Source organism: Tenebrio molitor, chromosome Y, assembly GCF_963966145.1.
Source record: "Tenebrio molitor chromosome Y, icTenMoli1.1, whole genome shotgun sequence".
NCBI lineage: Eukaryota > Metazoa > Arthropoda > Insecta > Coleoptera > Tenebrionidae > Tenebrio > Tenebrio molitor.
This window is the reverse complement of record NC_091056.1, coordinates 4,585,058-4,606,585: the sequence shown is the minus strand read 5'-3', so window position 1 is coordinate 4,606,585 and position 21,528 is coordinate 4,585,058. Positions and strand designations below refer to the sequence as shown.

At 34.6% G+C, this 21,528-nt stretch overlaps 3 long non-coding RNA genes across 5 annotated transcripts; 1 reads left to right on the top strand and 2 right to left on the bottom strand.

The window, feature by feature from the left end:
• Positions 1–9,895: 9,895 nt before the first annotated feature.
• On the bottom strand, positions 9,896–15,047 carry LOC138140538 (uncharacterized). 2 transcript variants are annotated; one of them, XR_011162583.1, is made up of 5 exons: positions 14,911–15,047; positions 12,683–12,864; positions 12,478–12,618; positions 12,325–12,423; positions 9,896–12,196 (listed from the first exon to the last, which is right to left on the bottom strand). It is a non-coding gene; the product is annotated as an uncharacterized lncRNA (long non-coding RNA). The 2 variants fall into 2 exon arrangements; XR_011162584.1 differs by having other exon boundaries at positions 12,351–12,423.
• A 3,636-nt stretch (positions 15,048–18,683) lies between these two features.
• On the top strand, positions 18,684–19,475 carry LOC138140642 (uncharacterized). 2 transcript variants are annotated; one of them, XR_011162674.1, is made up of 2 exons: positions 18,684–18,975; positions 19,079–19,475. It is a non-coding gene; the product is annotated as an uncharacterized lncRNA (long non-coding RNA). The 2 variants fall into 2 exon arrangements; XR_011162673.1 differs by having other exon boundaries at positions 18,684–18,979.
• Positions 19,266–19,896, bottom strand: LOC138140643 (uncharacterized). The gene is made up of 2 exons (XR_011162675.1): positions 19,635–19,896; positions 19,266–19,588 (listed from the first exon to the last, which is right to left on the bottom strand). It is a non-coding gene; the product is annotated as an uncharacterized lncRNA (long non-coding RNA).
• Positions 19,897–21,528: the final 1,632 nt, after the last annotated feature.

The window sequence follows — 21,528 nt, the reverse complement described above, 5'->3', positions numbered from 1 at the left end:
TTGAGGGGTTTAGTTGCTCCTAACACCCAATCGTTGAACACGACCCCGCGGCCCCTCGTTTAACATGTTGTGCCCCAAGAGAGACCCGAAAACCATAACGCTTGGCGGGGCTTGCTGAATGCTGGTCCGCAACGTCGCTCATGGTGTAAGTTGAATCCGAGTTCCTTGGCACAGAACTTCCGGAATGGGAATCTGTTCTCGAAGTTTGTGGTACTTGACAAGCGTCGTTTGTTTTTGCTCTGAAATAGTCATATTCAATTCAACCGATGAACTTAGAGTACCTCAATTTGTTGACTTAACGTAAAGCAGTTAGGATTTTTCCCCTTAGCACTAAATCACGGGTAGGCGGGAAATGATAAAGTCGTAAGGATAGGTACCACAGACCCCCGGACCACCCAAAGCCACTCACTCCTTCTATAGCGTATCTGCCGTATTTTGTAAATTAACTTGGAAAAGAAAAAAAGAACATGCTGAAGTTCTCGCCTAGTGCCCGCTCTCGCTCGAACGGTCCGAAGTAACTGTTTTGTTTGTAATGTACATGACCCTCCTGTTTTTTTCTGAATTTGAATTGTGTTGTTTATGAAATCAGTTTTGCTCAATTCTCACTAACTGTCCCGTCCACGTTGTCACTTCGGACTTGTTCGTATTTTCAGGAGAGGTTTTAGCGGAGCCTCATTCGGGGGTCTGGGAGAATGGCCAGAGCTCACCATTTTCCTAGAGTTCTAAATGAGTAGTCTTCTCACATTTGAGGAGACTTGGGTGCCCTCTCCCGAGACGTTTTATTATTCATGAATCCCGGCGTTAACCAAAATCATAACTTTGAATAAATAGCTGGTTTTAATTATTGTGTTGTTTTTATTTGCACTCTTCTGTGTGGTTCACAAACCCTGTTGGAACGAATCTGGTAATGTTTAATTTGTATAAAAAAAAAAAAAACACAACGTAGGGAAATTAACGAGGTACGATCACGCGCTCTTGGCCATTTTTGAATTTCGCGGGTGTTATTTTCATTGCGTATGTTGGCAAAAAAAAAAAATGAGATGGCCGATTGGTGGGAATTTTGAATTACCCACTTGGTTCATCACACTATTCATAATAGTAGTTTATTTAATGAGTTCGTGCGTAAATGGGGCCTTTTTTGGCACGAGTGGGCCATTTTAAAACGCGAGTGAAACGAGTACCAAAAAAGGTCCAATTTACACACGAACGAGTTGAATACAACGTTTTTTTGTTCGACGAGCCCCTTCAAGGCTCCAAATCGCTTAAAATCTTTAAAATTAGCTTGACGTTTCGTTTTGACAAGTTGTGACATTTAACAAAATCCGTTCACACAGAAGAAAATTCTCAAGTTCTGACAATGTCGAACAAAAAAAAAAATGTTTTTACTGAGATGTTCGGCCATGAACTTTGATTTCTGACATTTTTTGACGCTTAATGTTAACCATTTATGTTAGTTAACAGCGAATGTGAAAACCTGTAGTGAAAACGTCAAACCTGAATTTACAGTTTTCTGTAACTCCCAGACCCATAGCGCTTCTAGTCTCACCAAATAACTTATTGCACAGACTATAATGAGATCAGCGCAGACAACGGTTTTTAATTTGACAATCTAACCAGATTTTGAAATGACAATGATGACCAGAATTTTTTTGATCGCGACAGTACATACGCATTTCAAAATAAATCCAATTCTGAAAAATTAAGTTAGGTTATGTTATGTTGTCAACGAGCATGAACTAAAATGCATTCACGTTATTTTGGCATAATGAGAGGCCATGGAAATTTTGCATTTAATTTTTTGGTAAAGCTGCCTGTTGAATTAGGTTATGTTTTTCTAAGTTTGAGGTTATAAATTAATAGCGTCGATGTCTAGTGCATTGTTGTCCGTTTTACTAGTTTGCAATACTCAGATACTCAGATATCGCAGGAAATTCAGCAACATGTTATGTTTATTTTGATAGGTCTGCATGTTTAAATTAAATCAAGGCCTACCATTATCCCAAAACAACGTGAACGATGTTTACTTGTGCATTGTCTAGAATACTTTTTTGTGATAAATATGTCTGATTATTATCAACGCATATAATCAATTTCACATAAATGTGCATCTAAGCAACCATGAAAATATGATTTTCTGCATAGATTAAGAAGGGTATACAGGTGGTCCAATTTTTGCGATTACGCGGTTTCTATAATTAGAAAAAATTTACGCTTGGCTAGGAAGAGACACACATATGGAGCTATAAGCCTATCCCATTATTTTATTTATTATTAATTGGATTTCGCGTCAGGAGGCGATAAAGTGAAATTAATCAAAATTCGTTTTTTTTTTTTTTAATCTAAATAGGTTCAAACTAATACAGAAAACGGAAATCTGAAAATAAAAAAAAATTAAAACGCATCACATTGCCGATTATTTGCAATTAATGAAAGTGCCGCACAACTGACAGGAATTTATGACGTAGTTACACTATACTTGGGCCAACCAACAGATATAGTAATAAAACCGCCCCCTAGTGCCCGCGTATTTTAAATAGCAGTTTCCAATTGGCTTATTCAAAACGTGCACAGATTTTCGAAAGCCTGATGTATATCCACAAAAATTACTTGACGGCATCCGGCATCTCATTCGTTTTAACCTCGCTTCGGGAGTTTGACCACGTGTTTATGTTTGTTTGTTTTCCTTGGCATTTTTCGATCTGTATTACAAATTTTTTTTTTTCAAGACTTACAAGAATGACAAATGGCAAATGGCTTCGGCGTATATCGTTCTACGCAACTAGGCCACATCCCCTTTTTTTTATTACTATATCTGTTGGTTGGCCCAAGTATAACTGCCTAATCACAAACCAAACCAGAAGTAAGATTTACAACACTCCATCGCCAAACTGCAGGTACTTACCCTGTCAGGACCGAACTCGACTATTTTACGCCTAGCAATTTCGGCAAACATTCTGAAGAAATTTTCAAATTAATTACGTAATGAAGTTGAAATTATTCAATATTCAGTTCTCTAAAATATCTATTTTTCATTTAAAGAAAAATCCTTTACGGATGAAAAGTTGCTGGGAATCGTTTCTATAATACACTGGAATTTCACCGGTACTGACCTGAAAAATGGTTTGGGGGAGCCGACAGCCCTGCGTCTTGTACAAAATCCTTCATAACTTGATTGACTGCTGTTCTCTGCTGAGTCAGATTAATTTTTGTGTTGGTAAGCATTCTATTATTACTCGTAGTAAAAACTTATTCTATTTATCAACTCCAAGAACGGATTTTCTTAAATTTTCTCCTTTGAACAACATGCTCAATATTTCCAACTCTGTCGGTGATCTCGTTGATCTGTTCTCTTGTAGCATTGAAGTGTTAAAATCGTTGGATTTGTCGGATATTTAATTTGTATAGGTCGAATTATACGTGCTCTTTAATTGGGATTTTCCTGTTGAGCATGAAATTAATAATAATAATAATAATAATATAAAAGCGAAAGAATTACCAAAATGGGAACAAAGACTAAATAAACGTATTAATAATATCAGACGAGATTTAGGTAGAATAACTCAATATTTAAAGGGTATAAATTCTAATCATCTAAATACTATTATAAATTCTCTTAACATTATTGCGTCATTTCAAATTGCAGTCTTACTGCGTCCACTGGAAGGATTAGTGGTGTGTGCATGAACTACGTGGATAATGATCGGTAAAATAAATCCCTGCATAACTATGTGTCTGAGTTGCCAATTGATGGCGCTGTGCTATATACGAATAATTTACAATGCACTAACATTATTGTGTCCTTTCGAAAACCGTACATTATTGTTTCCATGTATGGTTATGTTGAATGTTTGTTGCATCCGGGCGGTGTTGCCAAATTTTCCACTCATAGGAGAACTAGTCTGCTGTGCTTAATTTCAAATTAGACATATTCGATATAATGACGATAGAAATCCATAGCTACTATTTATTTACTTACAACTATCCCTCCGCCACCCTGCGGCACGGCAATTTTGCCGGAGTACATACATTATTACGGATATTACTATCAAGTAATTGTGCAGTGCTTATCAACATAATTACCGACGTCTCGCCTTCGCATTTTGACTTTGTTGTGTATTATGTTCTGTGTCAATGTTAAGAAATTTCCTCACGATATGACATGAGTACAATAATATACTATTTTGAATTTCAACCACCAATTTGTTCTCTAAATCCAGAATTTTTAAATTTTTAAAAAGAGATTGCGGTACTATTCCCGTTGCTGAAATTATAAGTAGTAAAATAGAAATTTTTTCTAAACTCCAAAGATTTCTCATAGCAACGGAAAGCTCTAAATATTTATTAATTTTTGTGTTATATGTCTGTGTTATATAATGGGAATTTGGAGCAGTTATATCTAAAATATATGCTTGCTTTTGTTGTTTATTTAAAATAATAATTTCTGGTCTGTTATGCTGAATGTGAATCTCAAAAAAAAATTATTATAATTTCGTATCCCACCTCCACCCGGCGGCACGGCAATTTTGCCGGAGTACATACACTATTACGGATATTACTATCAAGTAATAGTGCAGTGCTTATAAACATAATTACCGGCGTCTCGTCTCCACATTTTGACTTTTTTGTGTTTTATGTTCTGTGTCAATGTTAAGGAATTTCCTCACGATGTGACAAGAGTATAATAATATATCTTTTTGAATTTCAACCACCAATCTGTTTTGTAGGTCCAAAATTTTCAAATTTTTAAAAAGAGATTGCGGTACTGTTCCTGTTGCTGAAATTATAAATGGTAAAATCGATTTTTTTCTAAACACCAAAGATTTCTCATAGCAACGGAGAGTTCTAAATATTTATTAATTTTTGTATTATATGTCTGTGTTATATTGTGTGAATTTTTATTATATTTACTTATTTTATATTACGATTACATTGTGAAAACTTTAACTGGAATAAAATTCATAATTTGGACTTTTGCTAAAAATCCCGAAGCAAGTAAATTTTTGTTATTATGTGTCCACAATCTGGTCTCGGAGGTGTGCAACCACCCCTAACTCTTTTCAAATTTAAAGGTATATTAAGTGACACCTTGTTTGAAAGGCCACTCCGCCAGGAATACAATGCACTATTTGTTTCCTAATTTTTTTCAATTTCTACCTGCTTAAAAATGGAAACCAATTTTATAACTTGAATACTACGAGGGGAGTTTTTTATGTTATCTACCTTATCTTGAAAACAATATGATACTGCGACAATTTTCTTATATCAAGCTTTTATGACTTTTTACAGTGTTATCTCCAAGATTTGTTTCAATCCTGTTCATTTTGTCATTTTTATTTCTGTTTAAAGAAACAAAAATGAGTAGTTTAAAACTTCAACTCAAAAGCGTTATAAAATTTCTATTGAAAGAAGACTGTATCTCGAAGAATATACATGAGAGAATGGTGGCAGTGTATGGAGAAAATTGCCCGTCCTATTTCCAAGTCAAAAATAGTTCGAGCAGTTTAAATGGGGCAGGGATTCCATTCATGTTGACCCACAGCGTGAAAGACCTTTGGAAGCACAAACTCAGTAGATCATCAACAAAGTTGAGTAAAAATTTCAGTTATTGCCAGAGAAATAGAAATATCAGAAACAAGTGCATTTAAAATTCCACTTGAAGATTTGGAAATGAGCAAAGTGTCGGTCGGCATGATGGATTCCCAAGCTGATCAGTCCCGAATAAAAACTGTGTAGACGACAAATCTGCGAGGAGAGTTTGACTGCTTTACCTCAAGATTAAGATTTCTTCCATTGAATTGGAGATGACAACACTGGGACCTTCCCACAGAACAAGATTCTATGCAATTGATTCATAAGATCTCTCCATTACCTAAGAAGGCGAGGACGCAAGTTTCTGCGGGAAACGTGATGGCCACAGTTTTCTGGGACGTGGAGGCGATTCTTTATTAATTTTATTATTATTATTGAAAACTGTCAGATAAAAAATTAAAATTAACGTAAAAAATATACGAAACCCGACATAATGAGAAAAAATGTAAAGAAAAAAAAACGAATATAAATTATAGCGGGACAAACGAAACTAACATTCAAAGACCTCAAATGCACCGTGGGCCTTCTTGATGTCAGAAGCTCGATACGCAAAATTGTCAACTTTATGCTCTATCTGCGAGTAGTTCTAAATGGCATGGAACAAAGGCGACTTTCTCAACAGATTGGTTGTTGGTCTTGGAACCACGAATATACCGACACTCCTCAGGCGAGGCCTCGGAATACGCAGCGACAACTTACCGAGCATATAGGGACAGTCGCCACGGTGATACAAAAATAAGGTCGAATTGAACGTTCTTCTGCGTGAGAGATTTTGCAAGTCAAGGCTTTGCTGCAGCTCATCATGAAGGCACCCCGTTCACGACGTATGACAAATACTTGAGAAAAATCAGTATAAATACAATCAACCTGACCCTCCTTGTCCACAATCTCACACAGGCACTGACTAATGACAGCAAGATTACTCACAGCCGAACGACCTTTCATAAAACGTTGCTGGTTATCGCTGATCATGTGAGACACGTGAGGGTAGATGAAAGAATGCAAAACGTGCTCAAAAATCGAGAAATTGCTGATAAGAGATATTGGTCGATAACTAGTAACATCCGAACGATTACCGCTCTTGAATTCAGGAGTAACATGGGACATTTTCCAAGCAACCGGGTAAATGGACGACTTTAAAATCAGGTTAAAAATGTATGTCAAGGGCTTAGCCAACACGGCACCACAATCCTTGATCACGTAGATCATCGTAGACTTCAACCAGCGAATTGCGGAGAGCACGATGTTCTCATCCACCCCAAGGGCATTTAAGCAGTTGACATTCGTCCTGACACAAATGGGATCACTATTTCTACCGCTGTTGAGATTCGACGAAACGAAAGCCTGCACTAAGAAGTCAGCAAAAGCGTCGACAATAGCTTGAGGATCGTTCAGGATGGTATCATCCCTAACCACTACAGGTGAGAAGGACGTGATATTATTTTTTAAATTAAAAACTCCAAAATTTTTAGGGTCGTTCCCTCACATCTGATGAAATTTTCCCGAGATAAGCATTGTATGCATTCCTTGTCTGAATCTTAATGAGCTTTCGTAACGCAGAGAACTGATCATGGTCGTACTTGCATTTTGTTTTCTTGTATCTCACCCACAATTTGTGTTTCCTCCTAATAGTTGTTATAATCTGTCTGTCGTACCACAAAGGATAGTTCCCTAATGATTTTCGCTTTAAAGGCACATATCTCATGAATATATTGTCACCCCTGTGACGGTTCCCACGTTTAGACTATTCTCATATGTCATGACCTAATTTCCGTCTCCGACAAGCGTCAGAGAAAGCGGTTAGGCCTAGACCAAAACTACTATATAAACCCACAAGGGCTCACTCATAGACAAGTCAAGATTCAGTAATCAGTTGACGAGTGTCGTGTCCCACGAATGTCCAGACTGCCCACGAGTGTACTACCTGCCAAGCAAGCTGTTCTAATGGCATTTGCATTGTAAGTCTAATATTCAATATATTTATTTATCACTACTACTGTTGTTCGCCTGCCCCTGCTCAAGCTCACAATCCCCCTTGTCATAACCTATTTGAAAACCCCGACGAAAATCCTTTCGTCGGTTGTGACAATATCGCGCAACATGTTATCAAACAGCGAAACAGCAACATTTACGTCATCAACATCATTCAGAAAAGCGAAATTAGCTTCCGTCAGCTCTCTGCAGAGGCCAACAAAATTTGCCTCTTTGAAGTTAAAGACCATATCCTTATTTGAAAATTTGTGGGGTTTCTGCTTCAGATTATCGATGAAAACAGTAATATCCAGAGATGGATGATAGTGATCTTCAGCCGTCAGCGCAAGGACTAACCTCAATTTTCAAATTACCGAAAACCAGATCAAGCATCCGAGCGCCCTTGTTTTTAACCAGATTTTACTGTTTCAGATCAAAGAAATCACTCAGATTTTTCAGAAGCCTGGCCCTGATATAGGAGTTCCTGACCTTTTCACAGAAGTCTGGTACATTAAAATCCCCCAATGATAACTTTCTTGGAGTCGTCCACAATACAGTGACATCAGAGTATCTACCAAAAAAAGCGAAATCGCCAAAACTACATTTAGGAGGAATAAATATACTACTATAAAGTGAACACAAGAATTTACGGTTACGGAACTTTCTACGACCAGCAGATCAATCCACGCTAGGCACCTCATATTACCACAAACAGAGGACAAGTCGATCTGTTTCGCACGAAACTTATTCCAAACGAGCAGCAGAACACCTCACAGAAGACTCTCCAGCCAAACAGCGATCAGAGCGAAACACGTTAAAGTGGAAAAAGTCGTACCCACATAAATATCAGCGACTTTAGAGTTGAGACGTCTAGTGTTTTGGTAGTAAACATTAACCATCTTGCGCTGAACTGTGAAAATACCATGCTCACTATTGAATGTTATATCATATCTGACCCACTAATACCCTGAGACAACTGTGATTGCTACTGGCCCCCATCGCAGGCGAATAAATCGTTCCTCAGCTTTTTTTGGGCCTGATTATAAGCCAAGCACTTGTTGACATTAAGGGCTGCATAACGCACATCGAGGCCCTCAGGCTTGGTCTTCAACGAAATGCAGTTGGACCACTTATGAAGGAATTCATCAATCTTACAATCTCTAATCATATGTTTAACCCAACACAGGGGGCAACAGGCCTTATTCTTTCAACTTTTTGATCCATGATGGAAGCCACTACAATTATGACAGCGAAGAACACAGACAAAAATCTTAATTGACTATATGCCTAAACGGATTACAATAACTGCGAATGTCTACAAAGATACAATTAAGAACTTGAAAGCGGATAAATACGAAAAAAGACCATACAATTATGGTCGAAAAACTTTAGTTTTGTACGACAACTGCAGGGTGCATAAAGCATAAATTGTTGAAGCACTTAATGGTGAATGCGAAATACAACATCCACTTTGCAGTCCCGACCACGTCCCCTGTGACTATTATTTCTTTCCAAAACTGAAAAAACACTTAAGAGGGCGTCGCTTTTTATCGAATGACGGCTTGGAAAACGCTGTGGAGTCATATTTTTCTGAATTAAAAAAAAAAAAATGTTTTCCGAAGGCATAGTCTTACTAGAAAAACTTTGGAATGAATGTGTCAGTGTTAATGGTTCTTATGTTGAAAAATAACTTTTGTTTGTCCTCTAACTCCTTGTTTTCATGGCTAGGTACAGCTTGCCCATTGTAGCTTGAGCTGTGAGGGATGCGCAAAGTTGAATAACGCGGTCCTGGAAGCAGCAAAGAAATGCGACAAAATTAGTGGAGGGGCTGTAAGACCACTGCGCATCCGGTTCTCACAGCTCAAGCTATAATGGGGAAGTTGTAGATAACATAAAACACTCCCCTCGTATTTAACGCTACTAATGTTTAAAATGGGGACCGTTTCTTTCTTGGCAAATTTGCAAATCGATAGTAACATGAATCCCTTATATTTTGTAATATTTTCGGTGTAATTTGCCCAACTAAATATCTAGTACGTTGCTTAAGGTCCTCAATATTGTTCGGTTTTGTTACATACACCTTATTCTTGAGATGTCGCCGCACTGAATTGTTAAAATTCGAAATCTACAACAGGTAAGTAAAAAAAATACTTTGAAGTATGTACAACTTTATTTTTGCAGGTGGAGAGCCTGTTAAGAAAGAATCCAACAGCATTTTAGACTTGAAATTATAAAAAGGAAAGGCAAAATTAAGGTGTGCAATTTGCAACGCACGAAAATCATAAAGCAAACATTTTTCTAGTAATATATAGCACAAAAAAGTAAAGGTATCAAATACAACATAAAATACATTTATTTGGTATTAAACAGCAAAATATAACTTTTTCTGCTTAGTGTACTCATTTCGCACGAAAACTTTAATTTTTGTCCACTCCTTATTCTTCAATAATTCCGTATGTTGTGCTTTCAGCCGTTCGCATTCTTCCTTTTTAGGGGCTTTGCCAGCACGAATATGGTGCTTGAAAAAGTGCTTCGCTACTTTCTTTTGTTCAGTGGTCCAAGGAACCACGGTACGATTTTTGCCTTTTTTAGGGACGACAGGATCCGACGCGACAAGTTCTGCACTACTAGATGAAGCCGCTTTGCTACTGTCGGGTACAGTATCCTCGTCAATTGTAGCTTCAGCATCACTTTTGTCATTTTCCTCCACATGATTTAATAAGTTTTCTTCCAGATTAACGTCAATCTCGTCTAATGATTTTCCCTTAAACGTTTTTGTGCCACCTCTCTCCATCAATAAGAGCAATTTCGAAATTTTTGTCGTTTGATAAATTTCATCTGGAAGTCTATATGAATTCTTATGAACATTTGTTGTATGCCCCATAAATGTTGCTAGTTGTTCAACTTCCATTTCAGATAGATTGAATAGTTGTGATAAAGTAGCTAAGTGCTTCCTAAGGTGTGTAGAAGATATTGAAGATGGATTTTTTACTCCGCTGCTTTTTGCGTATTTAGTTAAGGATTTGTAACCTATTATGTGTGACAATGAATCTGCTTTTCCAAAAAGATAAGGATTCTCGTTTGGAACAAAGTTGTGCCTCACATCAAGTAGTACTTTTATGTGATTCTGCACGTCTTTGTTAAAGAGTACAGGAACGCCGCGACCTCTTTTACCTCTGATGACAACTCTTTTCAGGTTCTTTAGCAGAATTTGTTCACTTGACGATACGGCTGTGTTGTACTCTTCATTTTCGGGCCTCTCCGATGCGCTTTGGTAAGTATGTAACAGCATCCTTTGCAGCTCACCCGAACGTTTCCTATTCAACAGGATAACCCTGCAGTACACAGATTCCACTAGTTTATTATAGGCGCTAACATTGCTTGAACTGCTTGCACCTGTCAATTGTTTTGAAGCAGTTTCCGCTACCTCTATTAAGTGTTTCCTCAATAATTTTAAATCGCTTGCCAAAGGAATAACTGTAATTTTGTTCCACTTCTTCAAATTTAAATTACTTGCTGCCTGTGAGGAGATGTCAAATTTCCAATTTGTTTCAAACAAGTGAATCAGTGTTTTTAGGTCTGCCACAACTTTGACAGAAGAAACAGTTGAAAATACGCCGGTTTTCTTATATGCATACGAGATCGCAATGTCACAACATTGCTTCAGCGACGTAGAAATGTTCATGGCAACAGTTGGTGATAAATATACGTCTTTTTCAGCATCGTATCTCCCCAGCTGCTTTGCGGCTTCCACAAAAACATCAAAATTATGCGGCTGTAGTGCTGATAGCATCGTTGTTATAGTTGGCTCAATTTTTCGGGCTTCCATTAACATTTTAGAAAGTTCCCTCATTTTCCGTGACGTTACACTAACAAAGTGCTTTTCCCTGTGTGTATTCAGGTACCTTGTTCCAAACGCACATATTAAGCCATCCTTTTGGGCCTCCAGGCTGACTTTATCCGCGCGCATATGTGGAAATACCGTTTCTTTCAATCTTCTATCCACTTTTGAATTGTTAGAAAGTATGGATTGACCTGCAGCCTGTGCGCCACCTTTAGATATTCGACCAAGGCATTTTTTTCTATGCCGATACAAGAGCTTGGCTGAAAAGAAACCAAGGCAGTTATCACATGGCAAAAGAGATTCATTTGGTAAATCTGGCTGGCGTACAGGCTTGAAGCATTTTTTACCGCTTGCCAGAAAATTCCCTTTTCTCCTGAGATTGTTTAATAAATTTCTTCTTTCCTTGCTTTTAACAGGTTTAGAAAATATTCTTGCGGCATCTAATTCCATACAGTGATTCCTTTTAATATGTCGCGCAAAATTCTGAACTTCCGCTTCACAAAAATAGCAAAAGTCTAATTTCCTCTTGTAAGGTTTCCACTTTGAAAGCTTCTGGCCCTTACTCCCCTGCTCCCCTTTTGGTTCAAACAATTCTTTTGCGTTATCTGTTTCGTTACATTTTACTAATGTTTGTGTCTCCTTAATCTGACTTGTTCCTTCCTCATTTAATTTTGGCGAAAGTTGAAATTTGATTTGCCGTAGAGAATCTCCTTTGCTAATTGTAGCGTTTTGATTCCTAACTCTCGTTCTTGTTACTAAGGGGGAATTGCGGAGGCTAACGTTTTCGTCACTCTGCAAATACAGAAAAACAATTCTTTACTTGCAAATGCAATTAGGAATGTGCAGTAATTTTTGTTTCATACAACACAGCTTTCAAAATACTAAAATTTTACTTCACTTTCACACTTTCATTTACTTACTTCACTAGGCGAATATAACGAGTCACCTTCACTTGAATTATGAAACGGATCTGGTAATGAGTCATAACTTTCATCTGGAGAAATATGATTTTCCGGTTCCTAGAAAATTAGTTGGAATATTAATTCAAATTTTAATGTATGGACTCACAGCACCTTTGTGGATCCTGTAGAGGACACTGCGATTCGTGAGGGTATTATTACTCTAACGTCATGGATCACAATTTTTTGACCGCAGTTTTTTGAGATAGTTTCACTTTCGGGCTCATTAAGTTTCTGGCCTGTAGTAAGTGATGCCTACGAAGACAGAAATATGAATTAATTAGGTACTTTTTTGCGAAGAATTTTAAATATGACGAACATTATTTGGGAATATTCCAGTTTCAGAATTAAGGAGAGTACACGAATCTTCCAGTTGCGTGGGAGTCGGCACTGGTGACATCGGTCTGTTGCAAAACCAGTTGATTTTCTTAGGAGTGTTCCAAAAGTTATTCATACTTGTCGTGGAAGTGACTGTCGGACTGTTGATAATGGTAGTTGGCACTGAATGAAAAGTAACATATTATTTTATAATAATCTATCGTATCCCACCTTCACCCGGCGGCACGGCAATTTTGCCGGAGTACATACACTATTACGGATAATACTATCAAGTAATAGTGCAGTGCTTATCAACATAATTACCGGCGTCTCGCCTGCACATTTTGACTTTTTTGTGTTTTATGTTATGTGTCAATGTTAAGGAATTTCCTCACGATGTGACATGAGTATAATAATATACCTTTTTGAATTTCAACCACCAATGTGTTCTCTAAGTCCAAAATTTTTAAATTTTTAAAAATTGATTGCGGTACTATTCCCGTTGTTGAAATTATAAGTGGTAAAATCGAAATTTTTTTCTAAACACCAAAGATTTCTCATAGCAACGGAGAGTACTAAATATTTATTAATTTTTGTGTTATATGTCTGTGTTATATTGTGTGAATTTGGAACAGCTATATCTAAAAGATATGCTTGCTTTTGTTGTTTGTTTAAAATAATAATGTCTGGTCTGTTATGCTGAATAATATAATTAAAACATTTATTTTTTCCAAATTAATTTTTTTTTTCTCAAAAATTTCCTTATGTAAGGTAACAAGATTTTTATACTGCCATTTAGACAATTAGAAGACCTATCAGAATAAAAAAAAAATAGGGCGTTTCCATTCAAAAAAAACTATCGATGACGTCATAACTCGAAAACAAATGACTGCTTGAAATTTTATTTCATATTAAAATATGTACTTTTATAAACTAAAATTGACTTGTCCAAAGATTTTTTGAAAACAATTTTGTTTAATTTTTAATAAATTTAATCCATACTTTTGCCACTCACTCTATAACTATGAATTAAAATCATTGTTAATTAATTAAATTTAAACACTAACTTTAACTAATAAGTAAACTTGACTCAATCTGCAAAAAAACACTTTGCACTTGCAACACCACTTTTATGGCATTAGTCATTTGAAATTACTTTAAAACTGCACTTATATGGAAAATATTCAATCCAAACTAAGAATTTCTGGTCCCTTTGTGCCTTTATTTGTTTCAAAAAATTTAAAAATTGCTGTTGCAAATGTCAAGTGGTTTTTTGCAACTTGAGTCAACTATATGCATAGGTCACGAGCAATAAATTTTGGTCGTCAAGGTCATTCTTTGATACAATGGAAAGTGCCCCATTGTGTAACGGACATAACCTCTAATAAATTCTATTTGTCTTGTCTTGTCAAGAACTTGTTAACTTTGTGGAAGTTCCCACTGGGTCGCCACCCTAGTTTCTGACACATTAGTCTCTATCAGTGAAATAATTTTTACTCTGATAAAGTAGGATATTGGGACCATAATTTTGAATATATTTTTTCTAGATTGACGTTTTATTGATATTGAGCCTAATTAAACTGGAAAAATTTAATTTGTCACAGTAGGGATAAATTTTAATATGACCTTGACGACCAAGATTTAATGCTCGCGACTGTACCTGTAATTCCTTTAAAAATAATGAAAAAACGGTGTCGTAAATGGCAAGAGAATTTATGCAAACTGAGTCTATTTTAATTAAATCAAATTATTTTTTTCTTTTGCAATATAAAAAATAGAATGTTGTTACACAGTCTAGGACTGGTTTACAAATCTATGAGGGGCGTGATGACACCAACTCAATAGACCGGGACCAAAGGCTTAATGTGACTTCCGAATCACGAGATAGAATATAGCCTTTTTTTTTTTCGCCCTGGGTCGGAATCGAACCCGCGACCCTCGCGTCCCTGAGCCGAAACGGACTCCCTTAGGCTATATTCTGCCTAAGATAAATAAAATAAATAATAAAGATAAATAAATAATAATAAATAAAATAAAATAAAGATTCGTTCTTATATGAAATTTTCAGGATAATATTATTCCATTTAAATAAATATTATCTAATATTAAGCAATTATCATTTAATTAAATTTAAATAATGATTTTAACTAATTGTCACATTGAGGTTATTTCATAAATAAACAATGCTTTAAATGGTAACTTCTACAGCTTAAGATATATTTTACGTACCTGTTGCTGCCGTCTGTTTACACAATGCCACTAATTTAGTACCCCGTGACATATTTCACCTGCTCCGGCGACGTTGGTAATTAATAAATTAATAATAATATGATTGAATCTGCATGAAATTCGAGCGCGAAAACTAGAATCTAAAAATAGATTCGCTGCAGTGTTGCCGCTATAGGGACGCAATAATATCCGGAAAAAGTCTTGTAATATACGGCAGAGTATATTCACTCAGCGCCCCTATCGCCGGTTTGGTTCAACTAAATTACACAGTTTCCTACAAGTTCCGACACTGTTGCGTCCACTGAAATTTGTTAGATCTTGTTGTATCTTTATAATCCCTATAGATGGCTGTATGATTTTCGCGGGAGTTATTGTCCAATTTGAACAGAATCCGGACGTAATGATATTTTTAAAGTGGGGGCAGGGGGGAGAGGAAAACACGTCTTGACTTTATCGCGTCCGTTACACGGACGCGATAAGGTATTGGACGCAATAATGTTCCCAAAAACGAAATGTACGGACGCAAAAATGTTAGAAGGCTGAAAATAATTGTATTCAATCCATTTTAAATAACAACCGAATACATTGTTTAAAATATAATGAATATAATAAAACATTAATAGAAATCAAAGACACTTTATTACAGAAGTTAAATATTTATTCTAAACGACTCAAAAGATATAAAAATAATAAACAACGGAAATTTGAAAACAAACTATTTAGAAATAATGAGAAGTTGTTTTACAAAAATTTAACAGATAATAAAACTCAAACTAATAATGGTACACCAAATATAAACGAAATTAAAGAATTCTGGTCAAACATATGGTCAAATGAAGTTCAATTTAATAATCAGGCAGAATGGATTCCTCATTTAGAAAATGATATACCAGATAGTAATAATCGACATCATATTCAAATTAGCCTTGAAATTTTAGTTAAAAATATTAATAGTTCACATAATTGGAAATCCCCTGGAGGTGACCAAATTCATAACTTTTGGTTAAAAAAATTTACTTGTATTCATAAATGCTTACTTGATCACTTTAACGGATTTATTAGGGAACCTAACACATTTCCAGAGTTTTTGGCCCATGGTATAACATATCTGAAACCAAAAGATTCCGATACTAAAAATCCATCAAAATATAGGCCAATCACATGTCTGCCTACAATTTATAAAATTATGACATCTTGCATTAAAGTAATAATTTACGACCATTGTCAAAAATTAAATATACTTAATGAAGAACAAAAAGGTTGTGTTAAGGAGTGTTTTGGTTGTAAAGAACAACTCATAATAGATACGGTAATAATGGAACAAGCTAGAAAAAATAATAGAAATATTTATACCGCATTCATAGACTACAAAAAAGCCTATGATTCAGTACCACATTCATGGTTAATTAAAATTCTTAAAATTTATAAAATTAATTTGGATTTGATTAACTTTTTATCTCATGTTATGACATTTTGGAGAACTACTTTAAATTTATCAATAAACAATACTAAATTAAAATCCGAGCCTATTCAAATTAAACGGGGGATTTATCAAGGAGATTCTTTAAGTCCTTTATGGTTTTGTCTAGTCATTAATCCTTTGACAAATCTATTAAATAGCACTGGATATGGTTTCAATATTAGACTTAATAATACCACACTATCCAAATTAAATCACCTTCTCTATATGGATGACATAAAACTTTATGCATCAAAAAAGAATCACATTTTATCTTTACTAACAATAACTGAAAATTTCTCAAATGATATTGGGATGAGTTTTGGTATTGATAAGTGTAAAATGCAATCAATATGTCGCGGTCATTACGAACATTTAGAATATATAACTCAAGAAGGAGAAATCATTAAAAATTTAAATAAAGGAGAATTTTATAAATATTTAGGTATTAATCAATCAAATCATATTCAACACTCAATTATAAAAGAAAATTTAGAAAAACAATTTTATTTAAGAATTAAATCTATTTTAAAATCAAAATTAAACGGTAATAATTTAATTAAAGCAGTTAATACATATGCTGTTCCATTACTGACCTATTCTTTCGGTGTTATAAAATGGTCCAAAACTAATTTACAGAACATAAACATTAAAACTAGAGTTCTTTTTACAAAATTTAGTAAACATCATCCTAAATCTGCTATTGAAAGATTTAATTTACCACGCGAAAACGGTGGTAGGGGTTTTTCAAATCTAGAAATACTGCTAAAAAATCAAATTGCTTCACTAAAAAATTATTTCCTCAATAGAGCTCGTGATAACACCTTTTTCAATGCTTTGGTTTCAGCCGATAAAGGCTACACACCTTTAAATTTAAGTGATAATATAATTTCAGACATTGTTAAGCCAAATATACCTGACACAATAGCAAATATAAAACAGAAGTCTTTACATGGGAGATACTTTAAAGAACTGGAACAACCAGAAGTTAATATTCAGGCATCTCATGCATGGCTTAAGAAATCAAATATTCACCCTGAGACGGAGGGTTTTATATTTGCAATACAAGATCGTGTTATAAATACAAGAAATTATAAAAAACACATATGCGGTTTACAATCGATAATTGATAAATGTAGGATTTGCGGAACTGAAGGGGAAACAATTGAACACATTATTTCTTCTTGTACCGTTTTGGTTCAAAGCGAATATAAAAAACGACACGATATATTCGCTAAAATTATACACATGAATTTAGCTGTTAAATTCAATTTATTAAAGAATACACAACCACATTATAGTTATACACCAGAAAGTTATTTGGAAAATGACAGTTACAAGTTATATTTTGATAGAACAATTTTAACTGACATTCATATTAAGCATAACAGACCAGACATTATAATTTTAAATAAACAACAAAAGCAAGCATATCTTTTAGATATAGCTGTTCCAAATTCACATAATATAACACAGACATATAACACAAAAATTAATAAATATTTAGAGCTGTCCGTTGCTATGAGAAATCTTTGGTGTTTAGAAAAAATTTCGATTTTACCACTTGTAATTTCAGCAACGGGAATAGTACCGCAATCTCTTTTTAAAAATTTAAAAATTCTGGATTTAGATAACACATTGGTAGTTGAAATTCAAAAAGGTATATTATTATACTCATGTCACATCGTGAGGAAGTTCCTTAACATTGACACAGAACATAATACACAACAAAGTCAAAATGTGGAGGCAAGACGCCGGTAATTATGTTGATAAGCACTGCACTATTACTTGATAGTAATATCCGTAATAGTGTATGTACTCCGGCAAAATTGCCGTGCTGCCGGGTGGAGGTGGGATAGTTTTTTTTTTTTTATAATAATAATAATAATAATAAAAAAAAGATTTATCGGGGGGCCATCACATTACGAGCTGTCCTATTCAGCTCTACCATAAACGGTCTTGGATTCCAGCTTTCTTTAACTTAATATTTGATCGCAATTTTCACTATTACCTAATTATAACTCAAAGTCGGAAGTGGATTAATCAAAAAGGCGAGGCGTTTTATAACTAGTAGAGAAAAAAAAAACTTTCAGTATTTGGACCCATTTGATATTAAATCGCTATAAAGTTAGCTCCATCACAAAAATTTAATTGCAAAAATTGATCATGTTCAGTCATAGAATATTAATTGTAGATTGTGCCTACCGAGTTTCAGAATTTTTGGACAATTATTAAATGAGTAATCGCAAAAATGGTAAGTGTTGGGCCAGCCTGTAGATGGCTGTCTCTTTCAATAAATTTCATAGGTGTATTAAATTAGATACAGCCATGCGTTGTGGTAGTTCGTCAAGACGTGAAACCTATGTCTCTCACTCTCAACCGCATAAGGATTTCATAAGCGCCATCCTTTAGAGAGGTACCGTTGGCAAGCACCAATCAAAGCACGCTAGAAATCTAGTTTGACGGTTCTTGGGTTATTGTCTTACTGTCAAATTTTGCAAGAAAATCACAAATAATTTAAACAGAAAAATTTAACATCTTAATTCTCATGGGTCAATCACTGAAAAGTTGAAGTTGAAGTTATCAAGAAAGATACTTATTAATTTGTAGGTAATTTTCATTTACAGGATGCTAACCTCAACTTTTATTTGCTTTTAGCTTTGTGTGACTTATTTATATTGCCACTATTCTAATTTTATAAATTTATAGGAAGCAAGTGTGTTACTTTGTCACAACCTACAATCTTCCATTGATTATTATCGTGCAGCAATGGATTTGCAAGCTGATAAAAGATGAAACAAATGAAACTCATTAACATTGCATGAGAAAAAACTAAAATTTGGTGAAATTTTGAAGTTGGAAAAGAGTTCTTTGATGAAATTAAAAAACGCCAACACTAACAACAAGACATTTATTTGAAAATATTTATTGAACAATTATTCATTTCTAAATAAGATTAATTTAACGCATTTTTGCCTAATTCTATCAGTATTTTTGAGCTCTGTTTTTTTTCTGCATTCATAATGTATACGTATATTTAAATAAATTGTTGATATTAATTTAATCAATTGTATACGATGATTATCCATTAAAGATTGATTCTTGATATGGTTTATCATCATTTCATCACTAAATAAATCTGGTAAGTTTCGCATAGCTTGTAGTGTTAATAATTCCTTCAGATGCTTTTTTGTTATTAATTTAGCGTTATCTGTAATTCTGATGGCACGTTCTAATTGTAAACAAAGCAAAATAACATCCTTACTAGGTAATATTAGCTTGCCTCGATTTTTGAATTTAATTAATTGGGAATTACATTCACTGGTTGTTAACTTAGAGCAGCAAATTTGACAAAGAATTTTCGGTTTTACTTTTTTAATGACGAAACCTGATATGTAAACTACTACATCTTCAATAAACTGAGAGAGCCAATTGAGAAAAAAAGATGTCGTCATTTTCTAAATTTAATTTCAATTCTAATTCTGAAAGGTCATCCTCGAGAATTGTATCAGTTGTTTTCGATTTTGTACCGCTAGAAACGTGTAATATGCTGGCAGCATCTAATATACTGCAATTACCATATTTTGAACCACTAATTTCGTGTTTTACAATTAGCCTTTTATAGGCGGCTTTAAATTGAATGCAGGATGGGTTGTTGTTGAATCCAGAGCGACTTCTTACAGCACTGAAAAATGTTTCCAGGTGGTCTTGACTTAACTTGAAGCTGAAAATATATTCAAATTTATAGTGCGATTTTAAATCCTTATATAAATTCAGCAAGTTATTGCAATTAATTATGAATCCTAAAAACCCTGTCTTTCTATTACTTTCAATTAATAACGTACCAGTATTAGTCTTTAAATTTTTGACATAGTTCACATACGTCTGGATTTTTTCATGTAGAAATTCATAATTTGAATCATTAATGGCTTGAGAAAATTCGCCCTTGGAATATTTGTTTTTGCAGTTTAAAATATCAAACAAATTATTAAATATTAAACAAAAGTTTGCAGTTGCTTCGCAGTCTTCAAATCCTTTTGCTACTCTTTTACAAAAGCATAGGCTACTCGCAACACTTGTGCTCATGGTCTGTGCAGCTAGGAACACTTTCATTATCTCCCATGAAATTTGTCGCCACTGTATTCCACTTTTTGTCTAATTGCCATCTCATCAAGCACCAAATTAACCACAATTGTTTTTGAATGATTGCAGTTAGCAACTCTCAGTTTAATAGCCTCAAAAGCTTCTTCAGTAAACCCTGGGTCACCATTTACTGATGAATACCATTTATTTATGGTAACAGGATGAGGTAAAAGGTTATTAAAGGTGGATCTCACATAGTTATAAGCTCTAGGAGAATAAAAATTGAGAGTTAGAGCAAATGCCCTGAGTTCTGGTGTAAATTTAGCATTTTTTGAAGCCAATTGTCTCTTCAAAATGTTTTTCATGGCGTCAGGTACCGAGTCCTAAAGTAAACATATCAATTTAAAAAATACCGTTAAAAAATGTTAATAATCAATTTGTACCATTACAGTTTCTTGTCTTTCTTCAGCTAATAATTTTTTTTCAACCAGTTGATCCAACAAATTATCTAAATTATTTATTTTTGTGATTAATTTGGTGTTTTCAGTTTTTAATTTTTTTATTTGTTGTTTTTGTTCATCAACATATGTCGTTATCATATTTATGTGACGCTTTGCTTTACGAGGACTATTAAAATGGTGTGGTTGTAAATCACCAATGTACCTAGCATCTGCTTGCACACTTAATTGGGGTAAAATACTAGGAGGATCGTTTTCTACAAATGAAAAAAGGTAGGTAATAAAATTGCATAAATTTGCAACGTCGTTATCATTACCAGGGATATGGAAGTTTGGGAGATTATCTGGCATTTTATTAAAATTAACTTTTGTGACGGCACAGATTCTTTCAAAAGGATTTTCTGAGGTAATCGGGTTTGATCGTAATCAGTTATTTGAAAATGTTGGGAACAAATTACTGCATCTTTTACTTTTTTAAATTTTTCCTCGATTTTACAAACTTTTATCCACGTACTCCTTAATGATTCATCTTTTGGAAAACTGGAAAGGGTTTTATAAGCAGGTAAATCTAATTTAAGCATACACACAGGTAGGTACATACCGATGAAAGGATATTTC